The sequence below is a fragment of the Sus scrofa genome, chromosome 2 (assembly GCF_054392235.1).
Source record: "Sus scrofa isolate SSC_HxYL_T2T_F1_AM1 chromosome 2, Sscrofa_HxYL_maternal_Yorkshire_Landrace_v2.0, whole genome shotgun sequence".
Classification (NCBI taxonomy): Eukaryota; Metazoa; Chordata; class Mammalia; order Artiodactyla; family Suidae; genus Sus; species Sus scrofa.
Window position 1 is genome coordinate 17,276,169 of NC_139384.1, and position 25,177 is coordinate 17,301,345.

A 25,177-nucleotide genomic window follows, 5' to 3' on the forward strand; every position below is an offset into this window, starting at 1 on the left:
ACCCTGGGAACCTCCATATGCCATGGGTGCAGCCATGGAAAAGACAAAAAGACAATAAAATAAAATAAAAATAAAAAGAATGTGAATTTCCAATAGAATGTAAGACATTGAGACCTGGATACCTACACAAATGATCATCTGAAGCATTTAGATTGTTTTACATAAATAATTGGCCCTTAGAACATGCTGTAAGAAGCTTTGCATTTTTCGTATCTTCCTGATATTGATTAACATCTTTTGGAGTTCCCATCATGGCTCAGCAGTTAACAAACCTGACTAGCATCCATAAGGACACTAGTCCCTGGCCTTGCTCAGTGGGTTAAGGATCTGGCATTGCTGTGAGCTGTGGGGTAGGTCACAGATACATCTTGGATCCCACATTGATGGGGTTCTAGGGTAGGCTGGAAGCTACAGCTCCAATTCGACTCCTATCCTGGGAACTTCCATATGCCATAGGTGTGACCCTAAAAAGACAAAAAAAAATGTATTTCAGTATGATTTTACTATGTATATGACTACATGTCCAAGTTTATTTTTCCAAAAGATGGTTGACATTTTCCCTCATATTTTTAAAAGAATCTGACAAATACATGGATTAGATTAGTTTGGAGGCAAAATAGCATCAGTAAAATAGCACAGTAAACAGCATCAGTAAATAGCACTCCTCTTCCAAATGTAAGGCCAGTTATTGTTCACCTTTATTATACATTTAAGCCTACTCATTGTTGTGTTTCCTCTGATCCTTCTCTAAGAGGTAGTTATTTATCTCTCAAACTAAATCTTTGATGTGAGCCAAGAGCAGATCAAAATCATATGATATCATTTGAAAGAACAGAAAGGGCAATACTTCTACACTGCGGTAGACAATATTCTTGTCAAAGCTGTCATGTGAAGCTGGAAAAGCTGGCCTTCTCCAGAGGCTGTGTAAAGGTCAATATCTCCACTAAACTTTTCTGTAATTTTGAACCAGGAATAATCTAACATTTTAGTACCCAGAGTTCCTAACAAAACTTATTTTGCTAAGCTATCTTATGTATAAACCATTTGTAAGCATTTCTGTATTCTTCCATCTCCAGAAAATATACTACAATTGATGGATTAAAGTCTTCTGTCCCCACACAACAATACGTGAGTTTCACACACCTGATGCTCATAAATATTTGTTGATTTCTAAAGATCATTCCCACCCTCATGGTCATGTTTCATTCTATTAATTTCTTATATTAATGGTAAATCTTATTTTAAAAAAAGTTAGATTGTTCATTTCCCCCTGTTTCTTCCTCAGAGTATGAGGGAAATATAATTACAAGATGCATGGAAATATGTTAGCAAGTGATGGTGGATTATTTTGTAATGATGCCCCTCTGAGTACTAGATTGAAATAATATGTCACTTTCTTGTTGGAAGGCACTCTGAATTTCCAGTTCCACTCATCCACTTTTGACAGCAGCTGTGAACTGGAGTTTAGCACTTGCCATCTGCCTCTGCATGGATTAAACCATGAACTACTTCAACTGCAGACCCACAGCATGCCCTGAGCAGAGCTTAGGGTGAAGACCAGGAGTGAGGCACGCTGTGCTCTGGGAAAAGTGGAAGAGCAGGTCTTCAGATAGATATTGTTAGGAGATTTTTTGAGCCCACTTCTTGCATCTCTTCATTTCTCTAAAAAAAAAAAAAAAAAAAAAAAAAAAAAAAAAAAAAACACACAAAAAACACTAAAGCCCTTCATGGTGGTGTCTGCTCCTCATGACTAGTAGTAACATTCATGACACCAGAGGCAAACTTCATAAAATGTGTGCATGGCTGCATGCACCTTTAACACATATGTTGGTATTTCCCCTTTTCTCTTTGGGTCAGGATTTCAGAGCTCCTGGGTTGTAATAAGTGGACAAAACAAAATATGTCATCAGTCAATGCAGTCACTCCCAAGGGTGGGATGGTGAGCCCTGAGGGAACTCAGGAAAGAAACAAAGAATACTGGCCCACAACTGAGGTACCTGTTGAAGGAATGAGTCCAGTAAGCCCAGACATTTACATCTTCCCATAGAAATAGGCTTTCTGTAAATCTTCTTCTGTAACTCTGGTGACATGTAAGTCTCTTCTTCCTACTACCTTCCCTTTGTTGCAAAATCTCATATATCCTAGCTTCCCCTGCCTCACCTACTCAGAGGGGCTTCTCTGGGCTACCTAAGATACTGTCTCCTAGGCTTAAGTCCTAATTTTGCCCCACATAAAACTTAATTCCAGCTTTCATGTTGTGCATTTTTTTAAGTCTACACAGCCCTCTCACAGAACTCTGAAAAAAATGTTCTTCTCTGCATTCCAGGATGGAATCTTAAAATCCATAAGATCTTAAAAATTCCATATTTTAAGACATAATGATGTAAGATATTGCTATCCTAAAGAATATAATACTCTAAAGTTTTCTTTACGTATAATTATCCAGATAAAATCAAGTCAATTTTAATTTTTTTTCCCACTGTACAGCATGGGGACCAAGATACACTTACATGCATACATTTTTTTCCTCCCTTTGTTCTGTTGTGATATAAGTATCTAGACATAGTTCTCAATGCTACACCGCAGGATCTCACTGTAGATCCATGCTGAGAGCAATAGTTTCCATCCATTAACCCCACGCTCCTGATCCCTCTCACTCCCTCCCTTACCTCCTGGGCCGCCACAAGTCTATTCTCCAAGTCCAGGATTTTCTTTTCTGTGGAAATGTTCTTTTGTGCTGTATATTAGATTCCAGTTATAAGTGATATCATATGGCCTTTGTCTTTCTCTTTCTAACTTATTTCACTTAGTATAAGAATCTCTAGTTCCATCCATGTTGCTGCAAATGGCATTATTTGTTCTTTTTTATGGCTGAGTAGCATTCCATTGTGTATATATACTACAGCTGCCTAATCTTCCTAATATGTTGATGGACATTTGGGTTGTTTCCATGTCCTGGCTATTGTGTATAGTGCTGCAATGAATATTCAAGTGCACGTGTTTTTTTAAAGGAAATTTTTGTCTGGATATATGCCTAAGAGTGGGATTGCTGGATCATATGGTAGTTCTATGTACAGATTAATAAGGTATCTCCAAAGTGTTCTCCATAGTGGCTGTACCAGCTTACATTCCCACCAACAGTGCAGGAGGGTTCCCTTTTCTCCACAACCCCTCCGGAACTTGTTATTTGTGGACTTACAAATGATGGCCATTCTGACTGGTGTGAGGTGGTATCTCGTGGTAGTTTTGATTTGCATGTCTCTAATAATCAGTGATGTTGAGCATTTTTTCATGTACTTGTTGGCCATTTGTATATCTTCTTTGGAGAACAGTCTGTTCAGGTCTTTTTCCCATTTTTCCATTGGGTTATTGGCTTTTTTGCTGTTGAGTTGTATAAGTTGCTTGTGTATCCTAGAGATGAAGCCCTTGTCCATTGCATCATTTGAAACTATTTCCTCCCATTCTGAAAGTTGTCTTTTTGGTTTCCTTTGCTGTGCAAAGGATTGTCAGTTTGATTAGGTCCCACTGGTTTCTTTTTGCTCTTCTTTCTGTTGCCTTGGGAGACTGACCTGAGAACATATTCATGAGGTTGATGTCAGAGAGTGTTTTGCCTGTGTTCTCTTCCAGGAGTTTGATGGTGTCTTGTCTTCTATTTAAGTCTTTCCACCATTTTGAGTTTATTTTGGTGCATGGTGTGAGGGTGTGTTCTACGTTCACTGCTTTGCATACAGCTGCCCAGGTTTCCCAGCAATGCTTGCTGAATAGACTTTCTTTTTCTCATTTTATGTTCTTGCCTCCTTTGTCAAAGACAAATTGACCATAGGTGTCAGGGTTTATGCGTGGGTTCTCTATTCTGTTGCATTGGTCTGCTGGTCTGTTTTGATACCAGTACCACACTGTTGTGATGACGTGGCTTTGTGATATTGCTTGAAGTCTGGGAGAGTTATGCTTGCTGCTTGGATTTTGTTCTTCAGGATTGCTTTGGCCATTCTGGGTCTTTTGTGGTTCCCTATAAATTGTTGGATTGTTTATTCTAGTTCTGCAAAAAATGTCATGGCTACTTTGATAGGGATTTCGTTGAATCTGTAGATTGCTTTGGGTAGTATGGCCATTTTTACAATATTGATTTTTTCCAATCCAGGAACATGGAATATCTTTCCATTTCGTTACATCTTCTTTAGTTTCTCTGATTCATGTTTTATAGTTCTCGGCAAGTATGTCCTTTACCTCCTTGGTCAGGTGTATTCTGAGGTATTTGATTTTTTGATGTGCAATTTTGATAGGTATTGTATTTTTGTATTCCTTTTCTAATATTTCATTATTGGTATACAGAAATGTGATTTCTGAATGTGAATCTTATATCTTGCTACTTTGCTGAATTTATTAATCAGTTCAAGTAGTTTTTGGGTTGAGTCCTTAGGGTTTTGTATGTATAGTATCATGTCATCTGCATACAGTGACAGTTTTATCTCTTCTCTTCCTATTTGGATGGCTTTTATTTTTTTTGTCTATTTAACATGTAGGTATAGCTACTGATCCTCTTCATACTCAGTAACAAGATGGAAACAAAGGTTGGAGTTGTTAGTACCTTATTGCCCAAAGGTACTGGGGAAATAGAAAAAGAAATACAAATACAAGGAGATCCTGCTGAATAGCATTGAGAACTTTGTCTAGATACTCATGTTGCAACAGAAGAAAGGGTGGGGAAAAATGTAATTATAATGTATACATGTAAGGATAACTTGATCTCCTTGCTGTACAGTGGGAAAATAAAACTAAAAAGAATTTAAAAAAATTAAAAAAAAAGAAATACAAATAGATGGTGAAGAATAGAAAGAAGAGAAAAAATGTCATTGGTAGAAGAGGAGGGAGATCACTCGCACCCAGTGCCCTAAGTTGTCTTGTGTATTAGAAGACAAACTTTTATAGCTCTTGTAATTTATTTGCAAGTATAATCCAGGGAGTGTAAGGTGGTGCTTTGGAATTAATTTCTTTGCTGTGAGCTTCACACATCCCCAAACGTGGATCTACAGACTTAGAGCAAGTAGTACCTTGATTAACTATAAACCTCTTTTTGCAAACTGAATTGATATCTCATATTTTTTTCAAATGGATATCCAACTGTTTTTCTAACTTATGTTAGTAAATGTACACTTATTAATGAAGGTGTTTCATTGAAATAATTTTACTTACCATATATTTTGCAACAGCCTGTATGTTTGTCGCTGTATATAAGTTACATTTTGTGTTTCCCATAAATATTGCACCAGATAAGAATGAACAGTGATGTTTCATGTGAGAGAAAACTGAAATGCACAGAAGTCAAGCAGCTTGCAAGGTTATGTATTTGGGAAGTTCAATCCTGAGAATGATATTCATGATTGTTTCATTTCATGGTTTATCCTCTTGCCACACATTATTTTATATGCTCCTAAGTGGAAACAAGGATTCATAAGTGATTATAACAAAAGTTGATTCAAATGTCTGAGTAATGGTATCTATGATTGAGGAGCTGAGAATGAATAGTGAGACAATGAGGACAGGTTGAAATTGAGGTAGCCACAGGATATATGTATGAAAATACTCATTTGGGTTTTTTCACAGTTTGAAATGGATGTCAGGACTCTAAAACTAGATTTTGGGAATCTTTGCTTGTAAATGAGAGTTTAAATTATTTGGAAATTGGGGAAGGTCATCCAAGAAAACAGAGAGAATAGAGAATTGAGCCACTCTTCTGGGTAGGGTTAAACTAACATAAAGAATCCCAGAGTGGTCTCAAGAAGCTTGTGAAAAAATCATAAGTGAAACCATGAATAGTAGTGATATCATACTTAAAGGAGTGGAGTTTCATAAAGATGTGAGTGGGTGTTCTGTGTACAAAGGGCACATTAGCACTTGTGACTAAAACTCAGACACCTGTAAATCCTGATTTACATATCCAATGAGTAGAACAATTTCAAATAGAAAAAATGTGCTAGAAACCATGCATTTTATTTCCATTGCTCAGAAGCCTAAAGTTCTGTAAACTAACACTAACTGAGGACAGAAATCATGACTGTTTGGTTCTCCAGCATTATCTTTATCATAGCAAACAATAATTTGTAGCATGCAATTTCTCTCTCTCTCTCTCTCTTTTTTTTTTTTTTTTTTCATTTTTTAAGGAAGGCGAAGAGATCTGAAGGTAGTTTGTGGAGGAAGCCAGGTCAAAGAAATGTGCTTTTTAACAATGGAAAGGAAGGAGTTGCCATCATGGCTTAGCTGTTAATAAACCCAACTAGTATCCATGAGGATGCCTGTTCAATCCCTGGCCTTGCTCCGTGGGTTCAGGATCCAGCATTGGCTGTGAGCTGTGTAGGTCGCACCCACGGCATATTGAGGTTCGTAGGCTAGGGGTTGAATCGGAGCTCTAGCTGCTGGCCTATTCCACAGCCCAGAAATGTGGGATCCAAGCTATGTCTGTGAGCTCCTTACTTTGAACACTTTTGATCAACCCTTTGATTTATACACTAAGGAAGGCATAAGTGAAAAATGCCATGAGGAAGTTGTGGACCAAGAAGTTGGTTTCAGATGACAGGAGATGAATAGAAGTTTCAGTTTTCCTCATAGTTTGGATTGACTGAAAGGAAGTCCATACCAAATAAGATCTTTTTCTTATGGAGTTAATATAATCCTAACATGTGGTGTGAATATTAATTTCTTTAGGAATATAAGCCATGTGAACACACATGCTAGTGTTGAGTCAAGTTTATGTAGAAGAGACGGTCTTACAGTCATGTGAGAACCTTGTCTTCGATGGTCACTGCTGGGTCTCTGCCTCTCTGGTCTGCCGACTATCCCTGTGGTTTGATCTCCTGTTTCCACTGCCCTGTGTGTTGACTTGTGTTTATAGTTATACTTCTATTTGCTTATAACCACGGCTCGACAGGTGTTCCTTCCAAAGAGTTTATTTACTAGAAATGGTGGTCTCGTGTCTCATTGTGGACCTTCAACTTGTTTGTTCTTCCTGACTCAGGAAAAAGCACCAGGTTCAAGTAAGCATAGCATCTTCATATTTTAAAGGACAATATATTTAATCTAAGAAACCTCTCTTCTTTTTCTTGGGGTTATATTGGAAATTCTTATCATATGTTTACCTAGATTCTTCTAGAACAGTGACAGAACAGAATGAGAAAATTCACCCTTTTAGGGAGTTCCCATCATGGCACAGTGGTTAACGAATCCAACTAGGAACCATGAGGTTGCGGGTTCGGTCCCTGCCCTTGCTCAGTGGGTTAAGGATCTGGCGTTGCCGTGAGCTGTGGTGTAGGTTGCAGACGCGGCTCGGATCCCACGTTGCTGTGGCTCTGGCGTAGGCCGGTGGCTACAGCTCCAATTTGACCCCTAGCCTGGGAACCTCCATATGCCGCAGGAGCGGCCCAAAGAAATAGCAAAAATCCAAAAAAAAAAAAAAAAGAAAATTCACCCTTTTGTAGGAGTATTTTTTCCTTAGGGAGGTTCTGACTGTTGGGATTATATTAATAGTCTATCTGTAAAAAAATCCTTTCTGCTCTTAAAATGACCCTTTATATTTGGGAGGAAATATTTTCTTATCTGTTGAATCATACTCATTTCAATAATTTGTTTATATAATAGTGGGTTATTATGATTACAACATAGATGATCTGAATGAAGGCATATTCAGGTGAGCTAGAAGTAAAGCATACATGTAGTTGATCGTAGGGAATTGGAAAATAATAATCAATTAAAGGAAGTATGTTATACCCAGGAGGAGTGTTTTTAGGCTTTGAAACATAAATAGTTACATCAGAGATGTGAATGGTTTTTAGTGAGTTTTGGTATAATTCAGAAAAGAGTAATTTGAGAAGGATGTAGGCATTTAAAAATTATATTTATATAATTACAAATATAATATATGAAAATTATATTTACACCATGGAGATTGACATCATCTTTTGTCAGCATTCATCAACAGTATGGTCTCTAGTTACATGATCATTAGGAATCTTTTTTTTTTTTTTGCCTCTTTGTCTTTTTATTTGGAAGTTCCCAGACTAGGGGTTGAATTGAAGCTGTAGCCTCTAGCCTACACCACAGCCATAGCAATGCAGGATCTGAGCTGCATCTGTGACCTACACCACAGTTCACAGCAACACCAGATACGTATCCCACTGAGTGAAGCCAGGGATCGAACCCACATCCTCATGGATGCTTGTTGGGTTCGTTAACCACTGAGCCATGATGGGAACTCCAGTTTGTTGCCTTATTTGTATTTTAACCATATAGAAAACTTGATATGAGTATTTTTTTCTTATTTGGAACTTCTATTTCTGTTTAAATATTACTAAATTATATCAATTTTAATAAATTTATATTAACTTTATTGTCCCAAGAAGTTTACATTTTTTTTTAGTTTGAGAAAAATATTTATTTCTGAGTGTGGGGCCAAAAACCTGTTAATTCCAAGATGAAATCCAATGACATATATACATCACCTTTTTATTATTTTTTTTCAGGCTGTACCTGCAGAAAATGTAAGTTTCCAAATTAGAGGTTGAATCAGAGCTGCAGCTGCAGGCCTATGCCACCACCACAGCAATGTGGGATCTTAGCCTTGTCTGCAACCTACACCATAGCTCATGGCAATGCCAGATCCTTAGCCCACTGAGCAAAGTTTGGGGTTAAACCCACATCCTCACGGACACTGTGTCAGGTTCTTAACCCACTGAGCCACAGTGGGAACACCTACCTCACCTTTTAAAAATCAGATTGTATATTTTTCATGGCTAATCTATCTCAAGCAGTTTATATCACTGATCACAGCTGCTACAGTTTGATTTCTGCTTTTGCAAGGTTTGCATAGTAAAAGATTCCAGTTTATAGGGTTTCAGTTGAAGCCTTCTATTTCAAGACAAGGAAAATATGAAAAGGGTTGTATCCCAGAACCAATCTGGGTACCTCCGCAAATGCACTCTATATAATATGTCTTCTGGACAGGCTTTGGATTTAGAACTCCCGTGTCACTGTCACCACATCTCTTGCAGACAGAAATGTATAATCAAATTCCTGCTTAGGAGGCTATACTACAGATAAGAGAAATGTAAAGAGGTCTGAATGTATACCCTCACAGGATTTTTTTTTTGAAGTCAGTGGTCTGATACAGCAAGAGTGGGACTCTGAAATCTAAAATAGACACACTTGCATGAAGAAGAGTGAGAAGCATGAACTCACAAATATTCTTGCAAGGCCCTAGTTGTCCTAAGTAGCTTCCTCTTTCTTGAAAGAGAGAAAAGAACAGTCAGCCCTAAGAAGAAAAAAAAATGCAAATTAATAGAAAAACATGAATCACAACTACACACTCACAGAATAACACTTATGTAGGAGTCTGCTCCAGAACCCTAACTACTAATGACATTCTAGTTTATCCTAAGGCACCAGGGCCCTTAATATTAACTTGATTTTAAAAAGATATATTCTCTGTTTTCAAGAACTAAATGAGCCTGATCATACCCAGTGCATCATTCATTTTTTCTAACATACCAACTGTAATTTTATTATGATATGCAAGAAATAAAACAACTAATTGCTGTTTGCCTTTTTTTTTCATGGTAAAGAGCACCTAGGAGATGAATATTCATTAAAAATCTTCAGAGAACTTCACAATATGTGATTGGCAGGAATACACTGGTCACTTGGCAGGAAGGATGAGGTGAGGACCTTTATATAGGTAGCAATAGATGAATAATTAGATATTAATAGGTGACCACTAACCTTAGAAAGTTGTAGGAAGATGAGTCTTGTTAACTACAAGCCTTCATTTTGCAGGTTTTGGATCAGAGCTAAATTACAGAGAAAAATGAAAAAGTCACTCTGTCCTATTTGTGGTCTAACAATCCAGTCCCCCTTTGCTTTCATTTGAAGATGAATTTCTACTGCTCATCTTCCCATTCACTAGTTTTGCCATCTTACCTGAAAACAGAAACTCTTCATTTCATATTTAAAGTAGAAGAAATAAAAGAGTTATTTGGAATTTCCAAGTATACATATTTGTAGGCATAATTTTGGGGTAATTAAGCAGTATAATGGAGATCTTATATGTTTCTCCTCTCACCCCCCCCCAAAAAAGAAAAAAAATCCACCCCCTTACTTGGGCTGTGTGCACTTGAGAAATGGTGGGATCATGACCTGTGCTGGCTGCTGACATCCTGGGAGCAGTGAGAGAATAAGGATCTTGCATTCACTGTGTAGATTTTCACTTCATCTTAGTACCTGCTAATGTACATTTCATCACTGCTCTCTCCAGTGATACCTGAAACTCTTTAGTTCAATTAAAAATAAATAGGAGTTCCCATTGCGGCACAGGGGAAATAAATCCAACTAGTAACCATGAGGTTGCAGGTTTGATCTCTGGCCTCGCTCAGTTAAGGATCTGGCATTACCATGAGCTGTGATAGAGGTCACAGATGAGGCTTGGGTCCTGCATTGCTGTGACTGTGCCATAGGCCAGCAGCTGAGGCTTGGATTCAACTGCTAGCCTGGGAACCTCCATATGCCATGGGTGCAGCCCTAAAAAATAAATAAATAAGCAAACAAACCTCCAGTCTTTTGTGAGATGGTGTAGAGGAAGTACTGCCCAGCTATGGAGAAAGTGGGATAGAGAGAGAAAATAGTCTTCTTGCAATTCAAAGTGCATTTCCCTCCTACATTCTATGGAGCTTGATGCTCTAAGCTCTTAGCATCTCAGGAGTTTTGCAGGTGAACTACATGCTCTTATCCCCTATCCTATCCTATTTATCTCCATTCTCAAACATTTGTAACTTCCTCTATCTGTAAAATCAGTTACTTATCACCCTTCTCTATGTTTCAAAGAACATGTGGAAGTCTTTCACTAACTGATATTTCCTGTTGTTCCTTTTATCACTATGGATTAACACATAATTTGGGGTTTTTTCATTTGTTGTTGTTGTTGATGTTTTAGCTCCACACCTGTGCCATATGAAAGTTCCTGGGATAGGAGTCGAATCAGACACCGGCTACTGCACAATGACAGATCTGAGCCATATCTGTGACCTACACCACTCAGGGCAATGCAGGATCCTTAAACCACAGAACAGGGCCAGGGATCAAACCCACATCCTCATGGATACTAGTTGGGTTTGGGTTCATTACCACTGAGCCTGAAGAGGAACTCCTTGGTTTGCATTTTCTACACTTTGTCCTTCATGTTCACTGTTCACTTAAAAGGTCTGCTTTCATACGGCTCTGGTTTGTCAAGACACAAATTCTTTCTCCACATATCTTTTACAATATTCTCCCCTTTCCCATCAGCCTCTTAGGTCCCTATTCAGAATTTCAGAGAGGAAATCCCCAATCAATCTGGTTTGTCCTTGAGCTGAATAGACTAAACTTAGGTCATTGGCCAATCTACAGAGTAACCAACTCCCCCAGTCAGGCATCATCCTGGGTACAATCTGCTGTGATTTAAAGGGGGGGTGGGAAGGGTAATGGGATAAAAATATGGCACCTGATCGTATTTGTTTAGCATGGACTGTTAGCCAAGTATTTTGAGGAAAATGAGGAAAATATGATAGTATCTAATCAAACATTTACCTAGACACTTAGATACATTTGACTTGCTTTCTCTTTGTTTTTCTATTAGCTTTATTGAGATATTAACATCTAACATATGTAACTATAAGGTATATAATGTGATGATTTGATACAGGTACATATTAGAAAATGAGCATCAGATAAATTTACTTAATACCCCCACCCCATTAATGACATTGTGTATGTGTGTGTGGTGATAACATTTAAGATCTAACTCTCTTAACAACCTTCAAATATATAATTCCTTTTTGTTAGCTATAGCCCCCATGCTGCACATGAGACCCTCAGAACTTATCCATTTTATAGGTGGGGGTTTGTATCCTTGAACTAATATCTTCCCTCTCCACCGCTCAACCCCTGGAAACTGCCATTCTCCTGTTTCTGAGGTTGGCTTTTTCAGATGCTGCATATAAATAAAAACATACACTTTGTCTTTTGCATCTGACTTACTTCAATTAGGCTTCAAATTCCATCCATGTGGTCCCAGAAGGTAGGATTTCCTTCCTTCTATGGCCTAATAATGTTCAATTTCATGTATATCTCACATCTTCTTTATCCATTTATCCCATGATGAACATTTAGGTTGTTGCCATATTTGGCTCTTGTGGAAGATAGTGCAATGAACATGAGAGCAAAAAATATATTTTAGAGGGAGATACTCCACAATGGTGGAGTAGCAGGACATAAGGCTCACCTACTCCCACAAATAGATTGAAAATAGAACTACATGTGGAAGTACCGGCAGAGAAAATTTGAGAAAAACTGACAAAAGAACTCCAAATTATGATAGACCAAGAAAGATGTTACACAACCAGATAGGATAAGAGAAAGAGGAAAGAAAAAGAACAGAGAAAAAATAAGCAAAAGGAAAGGAGATGGGACCTGCTCTCTCAGGAGGGAGCTGGAAGGAGGGATAGTTCCTACACCCTAGCAAGTTCCCCCAGCAGCAAGAAGATCAGCCAAAAGCAGGGGAGGAACTCTAGAGAGATGGTGTGAGGCAGTTAAAAAGGAAATGGTTCTCCACAAACGGTCAGTGCTATGGGCAATGGGCAACTGTACACGGGTGCCAGCAAGTGTTGGAAACTAAAACGTTGGCCTTAGAGATCAGACCCAAAGAGGGAGCTGGGGCTGGCAACATGGGAATAAAAAGAGGATTGGCGATGAGGAAATGGCCTGGAGGGACTAGAGTGTAGGGCGACCACAGTGGAGAGCATTTAAGCAGAGGCAAGACCAACTGCAGAAGAGCCCATTCGTGAAAGGAGGGCTGGCTGCCTGTGCCCACCCCCTGCTGATCAGGGAAAACACAGGGATCTGAAGAGACTCATGCTAGTGGTGCCCAGTCAGCCCCAGAAGAGATGCCAGTGGCAGTGCCCATTCCCTGTGAGACCAGTAATCTTCTCAAGCAAGGCAAACACAGGTGTCTTGGCTCTACCCAGAGACTCTTCAGACACTTGCACCAGCATTGCCCACTCAGCACCAGAGATCTGCCAGTGACAATACCCATTCCTGTGAGAAGGCTGCCAGTGTCTGCTCCATGCCCAAGGTGTGGGCTGCCTGACTGGAGAAAAGCACAAGTTGCAGGGCCCCTGCCAGTGGCCCTGCAAAGGCCCATATTAGTGGCACTCATCTCACACCAAGGCAGCTGGGAAAGGCCCATTAACCCACCTTCCAACCCATAGCGGCTACAAAGAGCACTCCACGCAGCAGTAAGGCAGGGGAAGGGACCACTAGAAACACACATCTTTCAGCTAAAGAGAAAACCTGTGAACCATAATTAGGGAGAAGTCCCTGAGCCCTGAGGCTTGAGAGAGAGATCCCTAGAGTGGCCAAGCAAGGGGAGTGCTAGCAGAACAGTGGCACCTACTCTTATACCTACTGAGAGCAGTGGAGCCTTCTTGGCAAAGGGAGGGGGCAGCAGGAGAAACTGCTGACATAGCAAGCTATGAAAATTAGCCCTCAAAGCTACCTGCTCTCAGGAGGGGCTTTAGTAGACACTGCTACCCCTGCAAGCTACAACAGCAGTCCTTCCAGTGGTGAATCACTGCCACCTACCTCACAGACCCATATCCTTTGCAGCCACCCAGCTACAGGAGAAGAAGTATGATACCATGACTCCCAACACATGCTCTGAGTATACATGAAACATTACCACCCCTCTGCACTCCAGGGCTCTCCATACCAACTGTAAAGGGGAGGATAAGCAGAAAGGTAGACACTGAGATGATAAAGAAGCAGCTGTCAGACAAAGGAATGAGACAAAAACACACAAAAACCTCTAAATGAGGAGGAGATAGGCAATTTACCTGAAAAGGGATTCAGAGTGTTGAGAGTAAAGATGATCCAAGATCCTGGAAAAAGAATGGAGACCCAGATGGAGAACTTAAAGAAATGTTTAACAAAGAGTTAGAAGATTTAAAGAGCAAGATGGATAGCACCATAGCTGAAATGAAAAATAATCGGGACGGAATCAATGGCAGGTTAATGGAGGCAGGGGAATGAATAAGTGAAATGGAAGACAGAGTGGTGGAAATCACTGCTACAGAAAAGAATAAAGAAAAAGGCATGAAAAAACTGAGGCGAGTCTAAGAGACCTCTGGGACGACATTAAATGTACCAACATTTGCAACATAGGGGTTGCAGAAGGAGAAGAGAGAGAGAAAGTGCCATAGGAAATATTTGAAGAGATTATAACCAAAAATTTCTCAAATCTGGAAAGGAAATACCCAAGTGTAAGAAACAGAGAATTCCATACAAAATCAACAAAACGAAATAGTAGAATTCCACAAAATAAACCCAAGAAGAATTGCAGCAAGACACATACTAATCAAACAGACAAAAATTACGTTCAAAGACAAAATATTGAAAGCCACAAGGGAAAAGCAACACATCGCATATAAAGGAACCCCCATAACGATAACAGCTGATCTTTCAGCACAAATTCTACCAGCCAGAAGGGAGTGGCAAAACACATTTGAGGTGATGAAGAGGAGGAACTTTGAACCAAGAATACTCCACCCAGCAAAGCTCTCATTCAAAGCTTGGGGAGGGAAGAAATCAAATGTCCCATTTGTAGAGGACATGGCTTTCTAGAAAATCTCAGGGTAGCAGCAAAAACACAGGTAGAAGGACAGTGGGCTTGGCAAGCTCATGTGCCAGGCCACGGGCTCCTCCATGCCATGACAGCTGCATGGAATCCAAAGGATGACACCACACCAGCTACAGTCACACCTCAGAAGGTAAGGTACTTAGGCATGAACATATTGCAATGTGGGTAGGACTGCAGGCCACAAATTGCAAAATGTTGGTAAAAGAGATCAGAGGTCCAAATAAACACAGAGACACCATGTTTGCAGATTGGAAGACAATGCAGTACAATGTTTTCCTAAATAAAATGGCCTCATCGAATGAAAAACTTTTGTTCTGCCAAAGACTCTGTTAAACAGATGAAAGGATCACTACAGACTGGGAGAAAATATTGGAAATGGTGAGTTCTGGAATATAGAAGGAACTCCAGAGAGTCAACAGTGAAAAAAGAATATTCCAATTATGATGTCAGCAAAGGACACACCTGGACACTCCCCAAGAGGTTATAAGCACAGCTGGCTCATAAGCTCACATCATGAGCCATGAGAGGAATCAGCTCAAAGCCACATGAGATGCCACTACACAGCCATCAGAACAGCTAACATAAAACAGTGACCACACAGCAGTCTGCCAGGGACCTCGAGGATGTGACCTGGGAGCTCTCAACCCTCCCTGCCCTGCCACAGCAGCTTGTCACAGAGAGAACAAGACCCAGTGACCCCATGCCTGGGTGTTCACCCCAGAAATGAAAGACACTGTTTGCACAAGCCTGTTCCCAACAGGCCCTGGATGAAAACAAGGGGCAGATGTGGTCCAGCCCCACCACTGATGTGTCAGCAGCTGTAGGGTGAAAGCCTACAAGGGGTAGATCACCATTTTTGTGGCCTAAACTTAGCATCTCTCCATCAATGCCAAATAGACATGCAGAGACAGAATTGTGGCTAATGGAGAAAAAAAATTGTTTTTGTTGCTTTGCCAGGGACAGGAGGCCACAGCAGGCTAATGCCTTAAAGACTGCACTCCCTTTGGGAGAATTGTGGGGCGTTTTATAGAAAAAGGCAGGAAAAAAAACAGGCTATCAGATAGGAGTCAGGATTGGGGAAAACATGCATTCTTCTCTCTTTAGGGGAATCTTTGTCATCAACGCTGGTGTCAAGAGATCTCGGCATGATCGTGATGGTGGTCTTCTGGGTTATTGCCTAGAACAACAGCACTTGGGGGAAAGGACACATTGATCAGAGATTAGAACAAACCAGGAAAATCCCTGAAAAACATCAAGTGCTAATCATCTTTACCCCACAGGCAGTTGCGCTCAGGGTGCCTCATCTTTAGCTTATCAGGGATTGTGTTTAGGGTGCAAATAAGCCCGAGAGAAGGACAAGGAAGGACTCTAGGCTGTTCAGTTTGAAAGTATTCATTTCTAAAAGAAGCATAAGGAATATAACTTTTCTCTTAGGTGTACAAGATGCCCATGTCATTCTGTGTATCCCTTGAGGGGGAACCAGGATCCTGGCCCCAAGGCTGTAGTATTGTTTCTCGACTATTCCTTGCTCAGGTCTGAGTACTAATAAAGAGGGGACACAGAAATATGTGGGGTCTTCAAAGGTTTCAAAGGGAGGGAAAGAGTCCAGCTTGAGAGAAGAAGGGAAGGGGAAAGATCAACAAAGTCTCTTGTCCCTTACCCTGTTGGGTCACTCTGGCCAGTTGTCTGTGTCAGAAGGTGACCAGCGACCAAAGGGTCCCAGCTGCAGCCACTGAGTCTGGTCCACCAGCTAGTGAGCTGGTCCTCAAGTACCCCAAGTGGTGGGGATGTCAGTCATAGCAAAGAAGGGGTATCCCACGAATGTCACGGATTCAGAAAAGCTTTTCCAAGCCAGCTTTCTCTAATAACTGCATATCAAATAAAAGAGCCCATTTTGACTATTTTTAGGGCAAAGACATTCCCTTTAATACTCAGATACTTACAAGTATACGTTTGGTATGTATAGAAACCTGGCTGAGGCATTCGTTGGAGCCTGGCTTTCTGGTGCTCCTCATTTTTGTTTGAGACTCCATTTCCCATTTCAAAGTTGAATTTGTCAGAGATGAAGTTTACTAATGCCATTGTGTGGTGGGCCAGTGTTCTGCTTGAGAACTTAATTCCTCTAGATTTTAGCCCAGACTTGCTTTAGCTCTCTCTTACATGTCTCGGCTCCCCCAGTGGCATCTAGGACACCACCCATGCTCAGATCACTGAATGGTCAGTTCTCATTCTTGTCCCTGGTTAAGCAGGTTTTAATGAATGAGTGGGTTTCCCTATGGGACCACTGCATGGCATGAGGACTCAGCCTCCACCCCCATGCATTACATTTCTCAGTCACCTGAGAAAACCAAAACCAGCCAGGAGTCGTCTTGTCCCTTTTCGTCAGAGCAAATGCTCTCAGGTAACACTTTCATCTCTATCCCAACAAAATTATATTGAGGCAGCCAAATTTTGGAATGGCATCAGATCAACATCCTACTTCACCACTCAGTCCAGACCGCAGTCTCTTTTCTAGGGTACCATCAGATGGAATTAAATACTTGAGCACAAAAATGAAAGGAAAACCGAAATCCTGGCCAGCCAAAAGAGACGCACAGAATTACAAATGAGATCTCCCAAAAGAAAAATTTCCAAATGGGAACCAAAGTTTCCCCAGATGGACAAGGTCAAGGGGGCCCACCAAGCCTTGGACCTTGATCCAAATTGACTTCCAAGTCCCACTAAGCCTGGGACCTTAGTCCAAGAGGTGCCTTACAGATGGGGTCTCCCAAAAGGAAAATTCCCAAACAGGCACTAAAGTTTGCCCAGATGGACATGGTCCAGGTGGCCTCAGAGTGCATGCGGCAGGACCTACCCAGATGCTGGCAGAGGTGTCACAACATCCTAGATGCTCCTTTTCTCCTTCCCAAAAAGGTTTCTTGGGAAGTGATAGGTTCCCAAGAGGATAGAGACACAGACCCTCACCCACTCATGTGGCTGTCCACCTTGGAGACTTGCTGTGGACACCCTTTCCTTGAATGTGGGTGCTCAAGGTGGGCAACAAGAAACAATGGCCTGTGGAAAACAAATGCTGCATAGATTAACCACCTATAAGGATTAACTGACCTCTGTCATGGGACTTGACCCCCTACCACTCGCTTGACCTTCCCCTCCTCCTTCTTCATTGTTCCTGCCACAAGTTCCCTCCATGAACTCCAACCACAGATCCTTTAGAAGACCAGCACCTCCTCACAGTCAGAGCTGGTGCCCTCTAGAGCTCAGTCTGTCCCTTTCTGATGCCTTAATAAATCTCTCTTGCTTTACCGACTTGGCCTCGTGCTTTCCTCCCTCAGCAAATGTAACAGGAATATAGGGTCTGCAATTAATAGAAGGAGAGAACTCATATAAAGATTACAACAGAAATTAATAACTTAGAGACAAAACAATTGAGAAGGTCAATGAAACTATAAGTTGGTTCTTTGAAAAGATCAACAAAATTGATAAACCTTTAGCCAGACCCATCAAGAAAAAAAAGCAAGAGGTTTCAAATGAAAAAAATTAAAAATGATAAAGAAATTACACCTGACAGTGCAGAAATATAGAGGATCATGAGAGACTACTATGAGCAACTGTATGCCTAATTGTATGAAAGTAAGCAACAGCTTCATCAATGGGCAGAGTGGTCACTGGGTGCAGATACACAAAGATCCAGGGCACAAAAGTAAGACAACTACTGTGATGTGAGAGACACAAGCGGAAAGGGCTTTGTGCTCCGCCCCCAAGCTATAGTTCTTTAGGGAATGTAAGATGACCAAATAGGAGATCAACAGGAGGAAAAAAATAAGCAGACAGATAAACCCACTGTTGGCCTCAACAGAGACCCAGGGTATGAGTGTCCATGCAGACAAGTTTCAGTAAAGGGTACAAGTCACACATGAAGGGATCTATGATATTGGGACCAGAGAAGACCAGCCTGACAATAAGAAGAATCTGAATGGTTGCATAGAGAAATCCCCCAGTCCAGGCCACTCCCAGCAGCAGAATACACAGCCTGTGGCTCATGATGGCCGTGTCGTGCAGAGGTCTACAGATGGCCATGTAGCATTCATAGGCCATCACCATCAGTAGGATAATCTCAGTATCACAGAAAATGTGTTCAGCATAGACTTGAGCCATACACCCATTAAAGGAGATACTTTTCTTCTTGTTAAGGGCGTCCACAATCAGCTTAGGAGCTGAGGAAGAAGAATAAATTGTGTCTATCAAGGAAAGGTGGGTCAGGAAGAAGTACATGGGGGAGTTCAGAGCCTGGCTTGTGGTAAGAGTAACCACAATGAGCAGGTTGCCTGAAAGAGTTATCATGTATACAACCAAAAACACCACAAACACTACGTTTTGCATTTGAGGATTCTGGGTACAACCAATTAAAATGAATTGGGTCACATTCCTTTTTTCTCCATTTTTGTGGTATGGTTGAAAGAATGCTTTACCTAAAAAAAATAGAAGAAAGGAAAAATGAACCACAAAAGGATGAAATACTTCAAAACTCTGCCTTTTAACAGTATTCTTATAATTTCTCAGATGATTCCTTCTCTTGCCAAAACTGTGTAGTGGAAGAGCTACCTCAAAATTTCTTTTAGTTGACCTTCTTAGGGTTTTTTTTTTTTTTAATTCTGGACTCAAAATTATTTTTATAAGACATATGAAAACCAAAAGAAAGAAAGAAACTACATCTCCTTTGGTCTTTGTAATCACCAAAACTATCAATATAATGGACTAACGTAGTGATTAGAAGTAATAACTTTGGAGACGAATAAGACTTTAAAATGTATGTGTGAAGTAACTTGAAAAAAATGATATAATAGTTTGCATATTCTAAGCATATAAAAATAATATAGGTAAAATTAGTGAATGATACTCAATTTGTATTTAAAGATGCTAGGTTTTATACGTGCCATTTAAGAATAAAACTCAAATTTTAAAAATTTCACTTATAAAATTTAATATAGATTTTGTCTTCTACACATTAAAATTTAATATGTAGAAGAGGTGATGCAGAAATAAATTGTTATACTTACGACTTTTGCTCCCGAATGAGAGATTATGTGTAAACTTTATTTTTTTAATATTTTCAAAATCTACAGTTTATATTACTAATTTTATGGTCAGGAAATATAATTTCCATGTTTTGTCTTAGACTTCTCAAGTTGAAATAATGAATTTTTAAAGTGATTGGGATAGGTATGGGAAAACAAACATAGGGAAGTGGACATTAGCACATTGTGAGATCCAAAACATATTGTCTGGATATAATTCTGTTAGTCGCTCTAATGTACTGATGAACTTGTTGTTATCAGTTCACCTAATGGACATAGAGTGAGGGCTTGACTGGGTAACAAGGGCTTGAGAAGATCAGGGCAGAGGGTGAGGCTGCCCTGATTGCCCCATGGATCCCTTATAATCATCCTAAATCTCATCTTTAGTCTATCAAAGATTATTGATATCTGATTTTAATTTATACAATTTATACTGACAGCCAATAAGTCAAGCCTGGATAATCAAATAGGTCAGTGCAATGCAAAGTCTATTTCCATTTACCTGATGAGGAAATACACATAGTATTCAAACTTTAAGGTAAAATATTAAACTAAGTATTGTCAGTATTAATTTTCACTTTTTCCTAAACCTAAGATTCCATTATTCTCTTTCTACTTACATTCTGAAAACCACAAGGCAGTGAAGTGTAAAATGAATTCTGTCTGTTATGTGTAGTCAATAATAAGGCACATGGAAAGGAAACCTCTTCTGGGTGATCCCACAAGAGCTTCATTGAGAAGCTAGCATTAGGGTTCCAAGCCCCAGGAGAGGGGTCCCCTTTCTGGACAGTCCATTGCATCAAAGAATCCTTCCAGGAACAAAAACACTGAAGAAGAAAGTTGAGTGCACTTCTAAGTGCCAGTTCTCCTCTAGAGAAGATGACCCCTGGGAGAATCAACAACCGAAAATCAGACAAAAATCCCAAACTTGATTTATTCATCCTCATGATTTCACTTATTACTTCAGATTCTTGCAAACCTTGAAGCAGTTAGAATATATTTTTAAAACAGTTCTCTTGCACAGTTTTCACTGGCTCCTTTTGTCCCACACAACACAAAAATGAAGGCCCAAACAAAACAACTTTGTCTATGTCAAACTAAATTAATAAAAATTCTATTTTGAACTTGAGGCAGACCAATATTTCTCAGATATGACACAATGAGCATGAACCCTAAGAAAAATGAAAAGTTAAAATTGGTCAAACCTTGGCTCATCAGGTGAAACTGTTTGAAAATGAAAATGCCAACAGCAGAAATTGACAGAACATTGTAAATCAACAATGATAGAAAAAAATAAACTTTAAAAAAAATGAAAATGCAAGCCATAGACACAGAGACTTGGAGAACGTTTTGCATATGTGCCATTTAAATATATGGCTAAGAACCAGTGTCTAGAATATATAGAATACTTCCAACTCAAGAATAAAAAAAAAAAAAAAAAACCTAGCCCATATTTTTAAACTGTGCAAAGAACTTGAACAGTAACATCACAAAAGAAGATACACAAAAGGCCAATAAGAAGATGAAATATACATTCAATATCATTAGTGATCATGGAGATACAAATTGAAACTTCATGCTACATACCCTCATGCATAGCTAAAATGAAACTAATTAACACTACCAGGTCACAGGGTATGGAACGTCTGGTTTCCATTTCTTCATATGGCTTCATATATCTCTCCACATTTTTTTAATGCTGCCCAGAATTCCACAATGATCAGTTCATGAATCCATGAAGTAAATGTAATCTGGGTTCCTGACTATTCGCATTCCCTTCTAAGAAATACAAAAAGCAACTTTTTAAATTTTTTTAGATTTTATTGACTTTTTAAATCATTTATTTATATACATATATTTCTTCTACTGTAGAGCATGGAGACACAGTTACATATACATGTATACATATTATTGATTTACAGTGTGGTATTAGCTTCTGCTACACAGCAAAGTGATTCAGTTATACATATACACATATCCATTCCCATATAAACTGTCATTAGATATTGAGTAGATTTCCCTGTGCTATAGAGCAGGTCCCCATTGACCACCCATTCCATAAGCAGTAGATGGATTGGCAGCTTTAGAAAAACAACTTTTGAGTCAAGTACTTCAAAATGGTTGACATTAATTTTATGCCATTGCTGATCTTTTTAGCAATCATTAGTGGGCATCCAGAAAAAGTTTAATATTTGAGGTAAAATAGAAGCTCTATTTGTGATACAATTCAATCAGGAAACTACATCACCATTCTGAAACTGACAGCACTAATGCCCTGAACCTAGCAAGAACCCACGTTGGGACTTGAACCCAGCCAGGACTTGAATCCAGCCTAAACCCAGATTGGAACTTGAACCCATAGTTTTATTTATTTATTTATTTATTTGTTTGTTTATTCCATTTATCTGTTTTGTTTGTTTGTTTTTCCTGCTGTACAGCATGGGGATCAAGTTACTCTTACATGTATACATTTTTCCCCCACCCTTTCTTCTGTTGCAATATGAGTATCTAGACATAGTTCTCAATGCTACCCAGTAGGATCTCCTTGTAAATCTATTCAAGTTGTAGCTGAAAACCCCAAGCTCCCAATCTCTCTCCCTCCCTCCCTCTCCCATCAGGCAGCCACAAGTCTATTCTCCAAGTCCATGATTTTCTTTTCTGTGGAGATGTTCATTTGTGCTGGATATTAGATTCCAGTTATAAGTGATATCATATGGCATTTGTCTTTGTCTTTCTGACATGTTTCACTCAGTATGAGAGTCTCTAGTTCCATCCATGTTGCTGCAAATAGCATTATGTCATTCTTTTTTATGTCTGAGTAGTATTCCATTGTATATATATACATGACATCTTCCTAATCCAGTCATCTGTTGATGGACATTTGGGTTGTTTCTATGTCCTGGCTATTGTGAATAGTGCTGCAATGAACATGCGGGTGCATGTGTCTTTTTTAAGGAGATATATGCCCAAGAGTGGGACTGCTGGGTCATATGGTAGTTCTATGTATAGATTTCTAAGGTATCTCCAAACTTTCTCCATAGTGGCTGTACTGGTTTACATTCCCACCAACAGTGCAGGAGGGTTCCCTTTTCTCCACAGCCCATCCAGCACTTGTTATTTGTGGACTTATGAATCATGGCCATTTTGACTGGTGTGAGGTGGTATCTCATGGTAGTTTTGATTTGCATTTTTCTTATAATCAGCGATGAGCATTTTTTCATGTGTTTGCTGGCCATCTGTATATCTTCCTTGGAGAACAGTCTATTCAGGGCTTTTGCCCATTTTTCCATTGGGTGGTTGGTTTTTCTGCTGTTGAGTTGTATAAGTTGCTTGTGTATCCTAGAGATGAAGCCCTTGTCAGTTGCATCATTTGAAACTATTTTCTCCTGTTCTGAAAGTTGTATTTTGTTTTCTTTTTGGTTTCCTTTGCTGCGCAAAATCTTGTCAGTTTGATTAGGTCCCATTGGTTTATTTTTGTTCTTATTTCTATTGCTTTGGGAGACTGACCTGAGAAAATATTCATGATGTTGATGTCAGAGAATGTTTTGCCTATGTTCTTCTGGAGTTTGATGGGGTCTTGTCTTCTATTTAAGTCTTTCCACCATTCTGAGTTTATTTTGGTGCATGGTGTGAGGGTGTGTTCTACTTTCACTGCTTGGCCTGCAGCTGTCTAGGTTTCCCAGCAATGCTTTCTGAATAGACTTTCTTTTTCCCATTTTATGCTCTTGCCTCCCTTGTCAAAGATGAATTGACCATAGGTGTCAGGGTGTATTTTCTGAAATGCACAGTTTTAAATTAGAATCACTCACACTGTATCTGGACTAGTGAGGGTCAGGTTTTTCATGCCTCCACACAGAAGGCATTCACCAAGAGACAAAGTAATAGGCAGGAAATAGATTTATGAAAATACGATGCTCATGAGATATTTGAGCAGGAAGGCAAGGGGGCTCTGCCCCAAGGATTTGGTGGGCTACAGTGTTTTTCACCCAAAGGAAATGGGGGTTGGAAAAAATACTGCCTCTTTCTCTTTCTTTGAGTAGTAACTCCTCCTTTGTATCTGGTCATGGTGCTCATTTAAATCAGCAGAAAGGCAGTCCTCAAACTCCTGCCCTTGGTCTGAATCTGAATGCAGACCTCACCCAATGACCTGAGGTATATCTCATGCCTCCACAAGTCAAGCAAGCCTGCCTTGTTCTGATGGCCTTCTTGAGCAGTTCGTAACTTACAGTGATCTCACAAAGTCCCCTAGGCACTCCTTTCTATATACAGTCATTTTTGGGGGGATTTCTACAATCACCTCCATACCGATCATTTCCATACACTGCAATTTTGCCACCTTGCTGTGCGCATGACATTCAGTTTTCTTAATGGTCCAGGCTTAGATAGAGAAAGGGGCTCTTGGTTAGGTTAGGTTACAAGTTTAGAGATGATTCTCTTCCCATTCAATAATGGGTGTTTCTCAACACATCTCTGCAGATACTTGCTTCTAAAACAAACCTTTCTATCAAAGCTGATAATTAATTCCTAGGAGAGAAAGCAGCAGCCATGAGACAAGGTCCCTGAAGCTTATAGAAATCTTTTTAAATGTCTTCTCGACAAGAGCAAGATGAAAATGAGTTTGATTGCCATTCACCTCTCCAGAACCAGCTTCATCATGGACAGAGTGAACTTTTTGACCTCTACACTATCTGCCTCTTGCCCCACAGAACCAGACCCATTTATTTAAGATCACTTCTTCATAGCCTTTCAAAGGAATCCATTCTAAATGCAAACGAGGAATAATGTTTCCAACAGAGTTTCTGTGAAGAACGTTTGAAGCTTTAGGAAAGGTGGGAAGATTTAGGCTTATAAGAACTCTTCCTTTTTGAATCAAGTTTATTGATGTATACTTGACATGCCAAAAACTTGGCATATATTCAGTGTATATGATTTCTTAATAATTGTTTATTTGATAGTGAATTATATGAATAAGCTCTTCCCAAGTCTGACATATATTTTATATTTAGAATGACTTATGACAAGAAGCAGCCAGTTTAAAAAAGTAATTGGTTTTGTATACCCCAACACATCAAGACCATCTAAGACAACTAAGGTAAGTTTTGCGATAGTGCTGACCCTTGCTAAAGATTGTTCCTTACCATACACAGGGCTCATTTTTCAATTCTTTTCAGGTATAGTAATAGAGTATTTCATCCTCTCTCCAACTGCTGAAAAGATCATTTATAATTAATATTAACCTTAATTTGACAGTTGAAAATTTTGAGGCTCATAGAAATAAAGCCAATGATAAGACCCAACTCTCTGATATCAGACACCATATTCTGCCATTAGATATCTCCTCATTCAACTATTATATGTAGTCTACTACTGGGGTTCTGGGGTTTGCTTT

At 39.6% G+C, this 25,177-nt stretch overlaps 1 pseudogene; it reads right to left on the reverse strand.

The window, feature by feature from the left end:
• Nucleotides 1-18,298: 18,298 nt before the first annotated feature.
• LOC146405249 (olfactory receptor 4C12-like) lies at nt 18,299-24,942 on the reverse strand (annotated as a pseudogene).
• Nucleotides 24,943-25,177: the final 235 nt, after the last annotated feature.